Raw genomic sequence first — 11,047 nt, 5'->3', positions numbered from 1 at the left:
CGGAGGCAGAGGGAATCTGCCCCATAGAAAGGAGGAGGAGAACATGGCTGCAGCTTCGACAGAAACCCAAACACTCTGAAACGGCCATGAACTCTGAACAGCCACTCTGAAATTGTCCATGAACGAGCCAGCCGTGCTCATTTCCCTCTGGTTATAGATTAATTTAGGCAGAGCTGCTCAGACAACGAGCGGAACTATCTATGTTCCCAGACTTTGTTAATTCTAACCAGCCTCTACGTCCCTGGCCTGTTTATTCGACTTTCTCTGGGTGGTCCCACCTGACTTGGAGACAGGCAATCACAGACAGGCAATCGCAGACAGGCAATCACCACACGGCCTTTGGCACCCTGGCCTGAAACTGGCAATTCGTGAAAAGGTAACACAGAGACTGGGTGTCTGTGTGTACTCAGCGCAGGACAGCAAGGAGATTCATTAGCTGTGTATCAGCAGTGACATCTGTGTTTGCAGAGGGAATGGCAAGGCCATTTCTTCATTGCCATTTGATTTCCCAGAAAGGGAGAGCCAGATATTCCCCAGTATTGCATCACCAAATTGCCTGCAGCTGTTGTCTATATATTTCTGAGGAAACAGAAAGTGGGGGGGCAGTTTTGTGCCAGCAACCATACAAGAAGGTAAGTGCTGCTTACTGCTCTAACTTATACCCATATTACTTTCTCCAGCCCTTGATCTGAGACTCAGTGAGAATCAGCTGAAGCCAACAAAGGCATTGCAAAGGGGGCAAAATCCCAGAGAAGGGATCCCTCTAAAAACTTATAGCTGGGATCCAAACCTGAGCAGAGAGTTCCAGTAGGAACTGAGAGTTCCTACAACTTGACAGAGATCCTGTTATTTAGACGAAGCCCAATCTCAGGAAAGGAACAGTGCAAATGTGTAGAGGAAGAGCATGCCAAAGTTTGCTGGGTGCCGCTTTTGCAGCTTGGAGGGCATTACCGGGGAAACGCACGAGCAGCCCCAGAGGCTGGAAATCTTCTGCAGATGGGAGCCCTTCTCCAGCCCCTTGCTCAGTTTAGGACGCATGTTTGGACAGCCTAAAAGGCTTATGATCTCGGCTTGCTGCAGTGTCTTCTGCAGTTCCCAGGCTGTAACTTCCTCTTTGAGAGAGACAGCAGAGGGTTTGTGGCAAAGTCTTCCAAAAAGCCTCTCTGGGCCTTGGAACAGAAAATACCAAGCACATTGAGAAAGCAGAACGCTGCAGCCAAGGTGGAGACGCTCCCTTAGTGCCCTTTTTCCTTTTGTGCTGCCCCCCGGCACGCCCCCCCCCCAAATTGCACACAGGAATGGGTGCTTTTGTTCTGTTTTTGTTTTCATTTCCCCAGGGAGCCTTTTGGCTGTTGGGTGGTATAAAAACGAAACGAAATGGAATAAATCATAGAATAGTAGAGTTGGAAGGGGCCACTGAAGGCCAAAGCAGGTGGAGCATCCCTGACAGGGACGGAAAGATGATTTGAAACAAGTGTGCAAATGCAGCAAAGACAATGCCTGAGTCAGAAGGGGAGGGGGGCTGGGATCAGAGATTCTGAAGGAACTGGCACATCGACAAGATGGCAGGAAGCTTGCTCAGTGACCTCTTGACTATTAACTAACACACCCTGCATAGGAAATACGCTCATTATAATTCGCCTGGGAGGGAAGAACAGGTACTGGAGCAGCATGGAATAGGCAGATGGAAAAGATCTCCTTGCTTCTTTTCGGTCTTCAGGGTGTTCGCTCTCTGGCTGTTTGTTCTGTGCAGCTGTGCTTAACCTTTCAGTCAGATGTGGCACCCTCTGCTGCAGCCCCATACCTGAGAGAGCACCTTCTCTCCAGGTAGCCGGCTTGCTTGCTCCCAGAGTTCAAGAGACGGGATGCGCCCGGTGGTTGCACAGGCACCTGTGGCCTGATCAGAACCGTTCTGGAGAAGAGCTTTTAGTGCGATGGCCTCCTCTTTGCGCAATTCCCTGCCTCTGGGGGTCGGACAAGCACCGACACTGTGATCTTTCGGGCACCTCCCGAAAACATCTTCACTGCAGAAGGTCTCCCTCGGTTGACCAGCCGCAGCTTTTACCAATACTGAAGGTATGGACCCACCTCCAAAGGCATTCCTGGGAGCCCACAATCCCTCAAAATAGCAACTCAGCAAGGAGGTGGTAGGCCTGATTCAGGGGGCTTGCCTAGGCCCGCTCCCACAAGCCTGGAGCAAGCGCTGACGCACAACGTAGAGAGAATAAGGCCATGTTTTGAAACCTGGGCAAAATCAAGAAAAGGCACCTGGACGTTCCGCTACGACTCCACTTCTGTTTGGTGGCTCTGCCGAGTCCTTCCCCGTCCTTACAAGCACCTTGTAGGAAAGTGGGGCAGCAGTGCCACCTGGTGCCCGAAGTGGGAAACTGCCTCTGCTTCACAGCCGCCTGATTTCCTAGAAAGACACTGAGGGAAATACCTGCGATCGAAACTAGAAACGGAGTGAGTCAGACGGGATCTCCGGGGCCATCTAGTCTGACCCCTTTAACCATGTGCTGCGCGAAGAAGTCCATCCATTTATCCATCCTAAACCCACAAACAGAACATGAGTGCAAAAGCACCCTCCTCCCCATGTTCCCCAGCAGTTGGTATACACTGGAATACCATCTCTGATCCTGGAGGCATCAGGATTGGTGGCCTTGATAGCCTTCTGCTGCAGGCATCCACCCAATCTCCTTTTAAAACTGTTCCACTACATCTTGTAGAAGAGCTGTGCTATACGCTCCGTGCAGAAGTATTTCTTTGCATCTGTTCTGAATCCCTCACCAATCAGTTTCTTTGGGTTCTATAATTAGGAGAGGATGAGAAAAATATCTTCCTACCCATCCTTTTCCTATCCATTCTCAGGCATAATTCCCTACTCTATAAAATCTCTTCTTACTTTTTAAAATATTATTATTATTACATTACTGCCTGTAGTGATAGGTACTTGATATCAATAGTAAGAACAAAAAAATAAATAGGTTTGTAGGGAAGGTTGGATTTTCTTGAGCCCCTGGAATGTATTAATAGAGCAGCCAGGACCCCTGCTTTTACTTACGACAGCATGCTCCCGGATAGTGGTCTCCACTGCCAACTGCAAGCTTTTAGAACATGTGCAGAGTGTTTTATAGACTCTGAGTCACATGGGCCCAGCACCTGGACAGTTGATGAGGAAATACACTGAAACTCAATCCAGACAAGACAGAGGTCCTGTTGGTGGGTGGTTTGAACTCCTGAGTAGGTGACTTGGACCTTGCCCTGAATGGGGTTGCACCCCCTCTAAAGGACAGGGTCCACAGCTTGGGAGTGCTCCTCGACCCAGAGCTATTGTTGGAAGCTCAAGTGACTGCGGTGGCGAGGAGCGCTTTCCTTCAGCTTCAGCTAATCCATCAGCTGCGTCCCTGCCTGGAGGATGACTGCCTAGCGACAGTGACACATGCATTGGTTACTTCCCAGTTGGATTCCTGTAACGCACTCTACATGGGGCTGCCCTTGAAGACAGTCCAGATACTTCAGATGGTGCAAAATAGAGCAGCCAGGTTGCTGACAAGGACTGGGTGTTATTCTCACATAACCCCAGTCCTCTCCCAGCTTCACTGGCTCCCCATCGAAGTCCGGGCTCAATTCAAGGTGCTGGTCATCACCTATAAAGCCCTTAACAGCTTGGGACCTGGATACCTAAAGGAACGCCTCCTTCCATATTTGCCCTCCCGCCCCCTGAGATTGGCAGCGGAGGCCCTCCTCTGGGAGCCCTCCATGAAAGACATCAGGAGGCAAAGTACTCGGAGGAGGGCCTTCTCTGTGGTGGCGCCCCACCAATGGAATGTGCTCCCCAGAGAGGTCCGCCTGGCGCCGTCGTTATATTTTTTTTTAGTGCCAGGCTAAGACCTTTTTATTTCAACAATATTTTAATAACTTTTGACATCAGCTTATAGGTTTTAATCTGCAGCCAGGGTGAATCTGGATTTTAATTTGCACTATTTGCATTTATTGTTTATTTATTGTATTGTATGTAAGCCATCCTGAGGCTCTGGCGATGGGACAGGATACAAAAATTCTAAATAAATAAATAAATAAAATAAGGGGAACACAGTCAAAAGAAGGTGAGGGGTCTGCAGGGGGGCTCAGTGCAATGGCATTTGATTGCAGGAGATTAACGATCCCTGAGGCACAGCATTACTGTGGGTCTTGGCATGGAGATGAGGGTGATTGCGATGCTGTTAACCCGGCAGCCTGATCAGCTCTTACTGATCAGCAAAAACAAGAGCCCTGGCAGCTTCCTGGAGAAGCCATCAGGTCCCACTTCTTAGAGTAACAGCAAATGCCAACCAGTAACCTGGCCTGGAATTCTTGGGTGCTTCCTGAGAAAGGAGTGTAGGCATTTTGTAACACAAAGGCACATAGGCAACTCTTTTCTGCCAGGATTTATCTACATCTACATCTGAAAGGAGTCCAGGTATTCCTGCACCCATTTTCCCTGCTCCCATAATGTTTGTGGGAAACACTATTTTCAAAGAAAAACAAAATTGGAGGGTTTTGTGATCATCTAAAGATAGTGCAGCATGCCTCATGTAGAAAAAGTTCTGGGGTAGATGATTACCTCGCCTGGTTTTCTCAGCCCACGAGGGCGTCAGGCGGAGACTTTCTGTGTGCAAGGCATGCCTCCCACCACCTCTGGGCGAGGGGGAAAGTAATGGGCACAAAGGCACACGGAAAGCTGAGCTGGGGGAGGCTTCTGCGACATGGATTAAAGCATGTCCCTTTCTTTCTTACCAGCTGGTCCGGTCTGGATCACCCAGGGTTGGAAAGAAAATCAGCCGAAAACATAGACACACTCCCAATTAGCTAACTCAAGTTGATCTTTTCAGGAAGCTACCATATGTGGAAATGTCCGGAGCAGTTAAAGTGAGCGCTGTTGTTGCTGCAACCGCTACAGGTGAGCATGTGCTGAGGAAGGTAAAATTCTTCATGGAGGTTAGAGTTAGGGCACCGAAAAGCTTCGGGGGGCCTTTCCTCCTGTCCATTTGGAGGGTGTGTGTCTCATGACTTGGGCCTCACAACTTGGCCCAGTGGTGGGAAAAGGATGGAATTTGGTCCTGAGTGTGACTTTGCCTGCCTGCCTGCCTGTCCGTCTGTCTTTCCAGGTTAAGGCACTTACAAGAGCACATGCCTGCTCAGTGCCAAATCCCATCCTTTTGCCCACGGAAGCCAACTTTTGCTACTTCCGTGTCGGGCTGTTATTGCAACATCACCCGGCCTCAGTCATGGAATTTTACTGGACAATGTTGTTGAGTTTATTGAGCCTTAACCTTCCAACCTTCCTGTATTTTTCCATTTCTTCCATTTTCTTTCTTATCAGAAAATAAAAACTTGTTCAAGAGAGAAAGGTAACTGGAAGTGCTGTATCTGCTTTCAGCTTGGTTGCAGAATCCGGAGTCAAAGTTTAAATGAAGACCTTTTCCTTTCCTGCTTTTCTGCCAACATAACCTCTAGGTGGCACTGTGCTGCAGCAGAATAATGCAACTACAAAAGTGGGGAAATAGCAAGTGTTTTCTCAAGTAATACTGTGTTTCCCTTGCTCTAATAAAAAGGTGAAAGCGCTCTTAAAAACAGAAGCAAGACTGGGAGGTCAGGATGACATTGAGAGAAACCATAAACAACTGTGATGAGAGCACAATCAGTGCCTCATATAGGAGAGCTCCAAATCAATCAAAAATTTAATTTATCCAGCAGATAACCCAGAAGTTCACCAGGAAAGGAGCATTCCGAGTGGTGATGGAATGGCAGCAAAGTTGTTGTTGTTGTTGCTAGTTGCGAAGTCATGTCCGACCCATCATGACCCCATGGGCAACACTCCTGCAGGCCTTCCTGTCCTCCACCATCCCCCGGAGTCCACTTAAGCTCACGCCAACTGCTTCAGTGACTCCATCCAGCCACCTCATCCTCTGCCGTCCCCTTCTTTTGCCGTCAATTGGTAGCAAAGTAGGAGACACCTAATTTTTCAGGGCAAAAGGTGTTCACATACTGGATGTCACAACAGGAAAAGACGATTTGTGCATCTTCTACCCATAATGGTCTGTCAGAATCACAGGATCCTAGAACAGCTGGAAGGGGCCCATGAGCCTTTGGGTCCAGCTCCCTGCTCAGTGCAGGACTCCACGGTAAACCACCCCTCTCAGATGGCTGCCCAGCTGCCTCCTGAATGTGTTGTTGTGGGAGAGCCCACCACCTCCCGAGCTCCTGGGTTCCACTGTCATATTGCTCTAACAAGAGGTTCTTCCTGGGATCTGGTGTCCTGCAACTTGGGCCCGTCTTCCCACATCCTGCATTTTGGCATGAGCAAGGAGAAGCCCTCTGGGTGACAACCTGCTTGAGGACTGCTGTCATGAATGCCAGCATAAATCTCCGTTTTCTTCCACAGGAAGGTTATATTTCTCATGTTTTCACCTGCAGGTTCCGTTTGATGCTTGCCTGTGGCTCTGACCTGTGCTTTTTCTTGGCAGGTGCTGTGAAAGTTGTAAGCATATCTGTACCAGCAGCAGCAATTCCGTGGGTGTGCGCCACTGTCATTGTGCTTGGGGCCTCCTGTATCATTTTCCAAGGACTCAAGCGTCTAAACCAGTGTAAGCCAAGCGTGCGTGTTTTATGTACCCAACCTGTTCATAAGGCCCTGCATGTTTGACCTGAAGTTTGACCTGCGGAATTAGTCTGAAAGATTCAGGGCTGGGCAGGACTGGGAAAAATTGATTGCTAATCTACCCAAGGGGATACTTCTGCTTTCTGTGCAAAATGAGGGGGTGTCTGGGCTTCTCCGAAGTGGGGGGGATGTATTCACCTTCCACCAGCACTGCTACCCTGTTTCCCTGAAAATAAGACCTAACCGGAAAATAAGCCCTAGCGTGATTGTTCAGGATGCTCGTAATATAAGCCCTACCCCAAAAGTAAACCCCAGTTAAGATCGTCAGCCAGACGGATGCATTTAGTACGTCCGTTGCAACACAGTTCGGGGTTTGGAGAGTTATGACAATGTTCCAGAAGATGATGACATGACAGTATTTGAATAAACGTAGATTTTTGTTCATGAATAACTGTAGAGTTTTGAACATGAATAAATGTAGATTGTTGTACATGAGAAAATAAGGCATCTCCTGAAAATTAGCCCAAGTGCATCTTTTGGAGCAAAAATCAATATAAGACCCGGGCTTATTTTCGGGGAAACATGGTAGTTATGTGACAGGACTATCAACTCCCTCCCCAGACAAGAGGACAAGGGCTTGTGTGTCTCTCTTGTGGCCGAGCGATCAGACAAACAGACGTCCTGCTCTTACAGTGAGGATGCAGCCTAGCAAGCCCCCCCCCCACCGCCCCTGATTGTGGCTGCTCCAGCTTGTGTTGCTCCCGCAGGCTCCCTAAAGCCCGAAGCTGGTCTTTGCCTGCTCTCCTTTTGGGCCCTGCAAGGCTAGGCCAGCTCAGCCCGGGGTCTCCAGGGCAGAGGGAAGCTGCTTATCAGCCAGAAGTGGTCTTGTCTGCCTGTCACTAATACGGAGGCTTCTCCTCGCCAAGAGGTCCCTTCTCCTCCTCCTGCGCTGGGCACATTTTGCTCCTTCAGCCACTCACTGGCGGAACTGGATCTTTTCCAATCTCCTCAACATGTATTTGCATGCATGCAAATCTGTGCATCAAAAGATGTGAGAATCCCTTCTTTTGCGTTGTTCAATGACTAAATTTGCATAACGTCCCAGAAAGTCGAACCAAATGATCCACAAGTAGGATTGGGATCTGTGTGATTGGGAAAAGGCAGTCCAGTATGAAATCCATACATTGGACTGATAGAAGTCCAGACTATTTGTGGGGCTTTCCAGGATATGTATTGTCATTATTTCTTTCTATGCCACCCCTAGCTGAAGTTCTCTGGGCAGCTTCCAACAAAGTTGACCTGCCCCACTTGGCAGCTTGTTGCTGTTGCCCCGTTTCTAGCCTCTGGTGCCTCCACAGAAGGTATTATCGGTGCTAATGGAACATTTGGAGTTTCAGAGACAACCCAAGGAGACGATTCATAGAAACATAGGAACAGAGCAAATCAGAAGGGGTCTCCCGGGCCATCTAGTCTGACCCCCAGCTCCAGCCGGCTCCGCTCATGACATGCCCACCATGTGCATGGCTAGCCTATCTTTGAACACCCGCACCGATGGGGCCTCGACCACCTCCCGTGGAAGCCCATTCCACACCCTCGGGGTCCTGTCAGGAAGTGCTTCCTGGTATCCAAATGGAACCTTGGCTCCCTGAGCTTTGCTCTGTTGGAGCGCATTTTGCCCTCCTCTGCAGGGGAGAACAGGTCTCGGCCCACCTCCGTGTGACACCCCCTCACATACCTGCATGTTGCCAACAGATCCCCTCCGAGTCTCCTCTTCTCCAGGCTGAAGAGGCCCAGTTCCTGCACAGTCTCGCCTCATACCCCATCCCCTGCAAACCGGCCACCAACCTCATGGCCCTGCGCTGCCCTGACTCCAACCTGGCGATATCGATTCCTCCTTCTCCGTTCTCTGTCGGCTCACAGAACTCACTGTGCAAAGACCAGGGATGCTTTTCCAACTTGTTTCTGATCACAGCTCCTATGCTGCTTGTGGATGATAAGAACTGTAGTCCAACAGATCCAGAGGACTCTGTTGAAGACTCTGCAATTCTCAGGATGTCACTCTTACTGGGATGTTCATTTCAGACCTCCATAACGACACATTGGCCAAGGACTGGAAAAATACAATTTGTTCTTGCTAGACGTTGAGTAACTTTTCAAACCTTAGCAAAAATAAAAATTAAAAATGCACATTTTTTCTGGGATCAGGAAAATGTCTGCTATGGTCCACTTCAACACACTGGAAATGAACCCTTTGGAATTCAGTCAAGCTCCTATCGAACAGAATTCCCAGGGCTCCACATTCCCACCGATCTGCATATCAGGTATCCTAAGGTGGAGGCTGCTCCCCGGCTATCTTCCCAACATTTAGGGTCAAACCATCTCACTGAACCTTAAACTTGACTAACTGTTACCCTGTCTGTCTGTCTGTCTGTCTGTCTGTCTGTCTGGTTCTTTCAGCATGTTCCTGAGTGACCCAGAATGCAAGGAACAGCTATATAGAAGAATTGTGCATGATATAAGAAGGATTAAATCATATCAATGAAATAATGCAAATACACACATAGAAATAGTTTCTTCTGCTTATCTTTAAAAAAACCCTCATTTTCTCTGCTATAAAAAACTCCTAACAGTTCTGTTTAAAAATGGAGCAAAATGGGAGAGTGACCAAGTCAATTAAAAAAGCAGAAAAGAATTATGATGTCATACCAAGAAAAGCTTAAGAAAAGCTTAAGCTTAAGCTTTCTTTGTAGGAAAAAGGCAGAATATAAATCGAAAAGATAAATAAATGATTTATCTTCACGTCATTTCTTCAGCCTTGCACAGAGGGGAACCATGTTGCACAATGCACAGGAGGAATGCCAAAACCCAACAGCCATTTTTCCATCTGAGCAGCTGAATTTCGAGGCTCTCCCCTCGATGGCCCTTCTGAAAAAGTCATGAATAGCTTCATCAGCCCTTCCCCAACTTGGTGCTCTCCCAGTGTCTTGGAGTGCAGCTCCCATCTCCCCAACCAGTAGGGCCCATGCCGGTTGGGGCAGATGGGAATTTCAATCCAGTCCTATTCATCCTGAGGGCACCAGTCGGGGGAAGATGGTTCAAAGCATCACTGAAAGAGGCTGGTTCCTTTACAGTCTTACAGAGGCCCAGTAAAATCACAGAGGAAGCAGCCCTGCCTCAATAGCAGGGCTGGGGGCCGGACTTTCCCTGCAGAAGCCTGGATGCAAAGCATCCCGCCGCATCTCCTGAGACGGGCCCCGCGGCGAAGCTGGCTCGCAGAGCTCAGCAGAGGGACATCACCAGGTCTTTTTAGGAATGGCTCTCCTTCCGCTTTACGATAACGGCCTCTTGCCTCGTTTAGCCTCTGAAAAGATGCTTCGACAAGCCAAGGACGACTTATTTATTTTTAATGTGCTATTACAATTGTTTCCGTGTTACCATTCAGTATACAATCTGGCCGAGGCTACTTAAAAGTGGCATAAAAATACCTGAAGCACAGCAACGTTCCCAGTTCCCAGAGGGCAGTGGGTAGAAGATGGCCCCTGAGAGCAGGGAAAGCTCAGCTCCTCTCTCCCGCTCCTGCTCCTTGAAGGCTCCCAACAGGGAAGATGATGGCAGAAGGCCAAGTGGGAGCAGAGGAAGCTGTTGATTTGGGCAAGCACGTCTTCCATGGGAGGTGGCCGAGGCCCCACTGGTGGGGGCGTTCAAGGATAGGCTGGACATGCACAGGGTGGGCCTGTCGTGAGAGGAGTCGACGGAGCCAGGGGTCAGACTAGATGGCCCGGGAGGCCCCTTCTGACTCGCTCTGTTCCTATGTCTTCAGGAGCGGGTCCAGCCAGGCCCAGAGGAGCTCCAAGCAGCCAAAGAAGATACCAGGAAGGATCGAGGGCCTGGAAGGATCTGGGATGCTGAAGGAACTCACGCCTCTCATTCTCCCTCTCCCTCTCTCTTCTTTCACTCGGAAGAGTGGTGCCCACATCAGTTATACTGTCGAAAGGAAGAAGAGGGGGAAGTCTGTGATCATGGGAGCTGAGACGGTGCTAGCGGGTGGCCTGCTGGGGTGGGATCCCCGAATCCTTCATTCAGGACCCCAAATCTTGGGGAGGCTCTCTGCCCCACCCCCTGGCTGTCCATGGGCACTTGCCGAAATGAAGCTGCAGGACGAGGAGGGTCTCCATTGCATCGGCCCCCCTGGATTTGCTGGCTGTTTGCCCACTTCCCCCAATCCACGAACCTTGATTTTTTTCTCTGCAATCAAATGCCTTCATGCCCCTGACCTGATACCCCTTTTTACAAATCGAGGCGTCCTCAGGACACAGGGTCCTTTAAAGACACACGCCCCATGCAACCATAAGAGAGTATGAAACCCAGCCTATGCAAACATACGTTTTTTGGGTTTTGGTCCTCTGG

General features: G+C 49.4%; 1 long non-coding RNA gene across 1 annotated transcript; it reads left to right on the top strand.

Moving 5' to 3' along the window:
- The first annotated feature begins 573 nt into the window (after positions 1-573).
- On the top strand, positions 574-9,201 carry LOC123027827. The gene is made up of 5 exons (XR_006415573.1): positions 574-632; positions 4,872-4,939; positions 6,507-6,626; positions 8,846-8,961; positions 9,098-9,201. It is a non-coding gene; the product is annotated as an uncharacterized LOC123027827 (long non-coding RNA).
- Positions 9,202-11,047: the final 1,846 nt, after the last annotated feature.

Source organism: Varanus komodoensis, unplaced genomic scaffold, assembly GCF_004798865.1.
Source record: "Varanus komodoensis strain SLA01 unplaced genomic scaffold, ASM479886v1 scaffold345, whole genome shotgun sequence".
Classification (NCBI taxonomy): Eukaryota; Metazoa; Chordata; class Lepidosauria; order Squamata; family Varanidae; genus Varanus; species Varanus komodoensis.
This window is presented reverse-complemented; position numbering and strand designations above follow the sequence as displayed.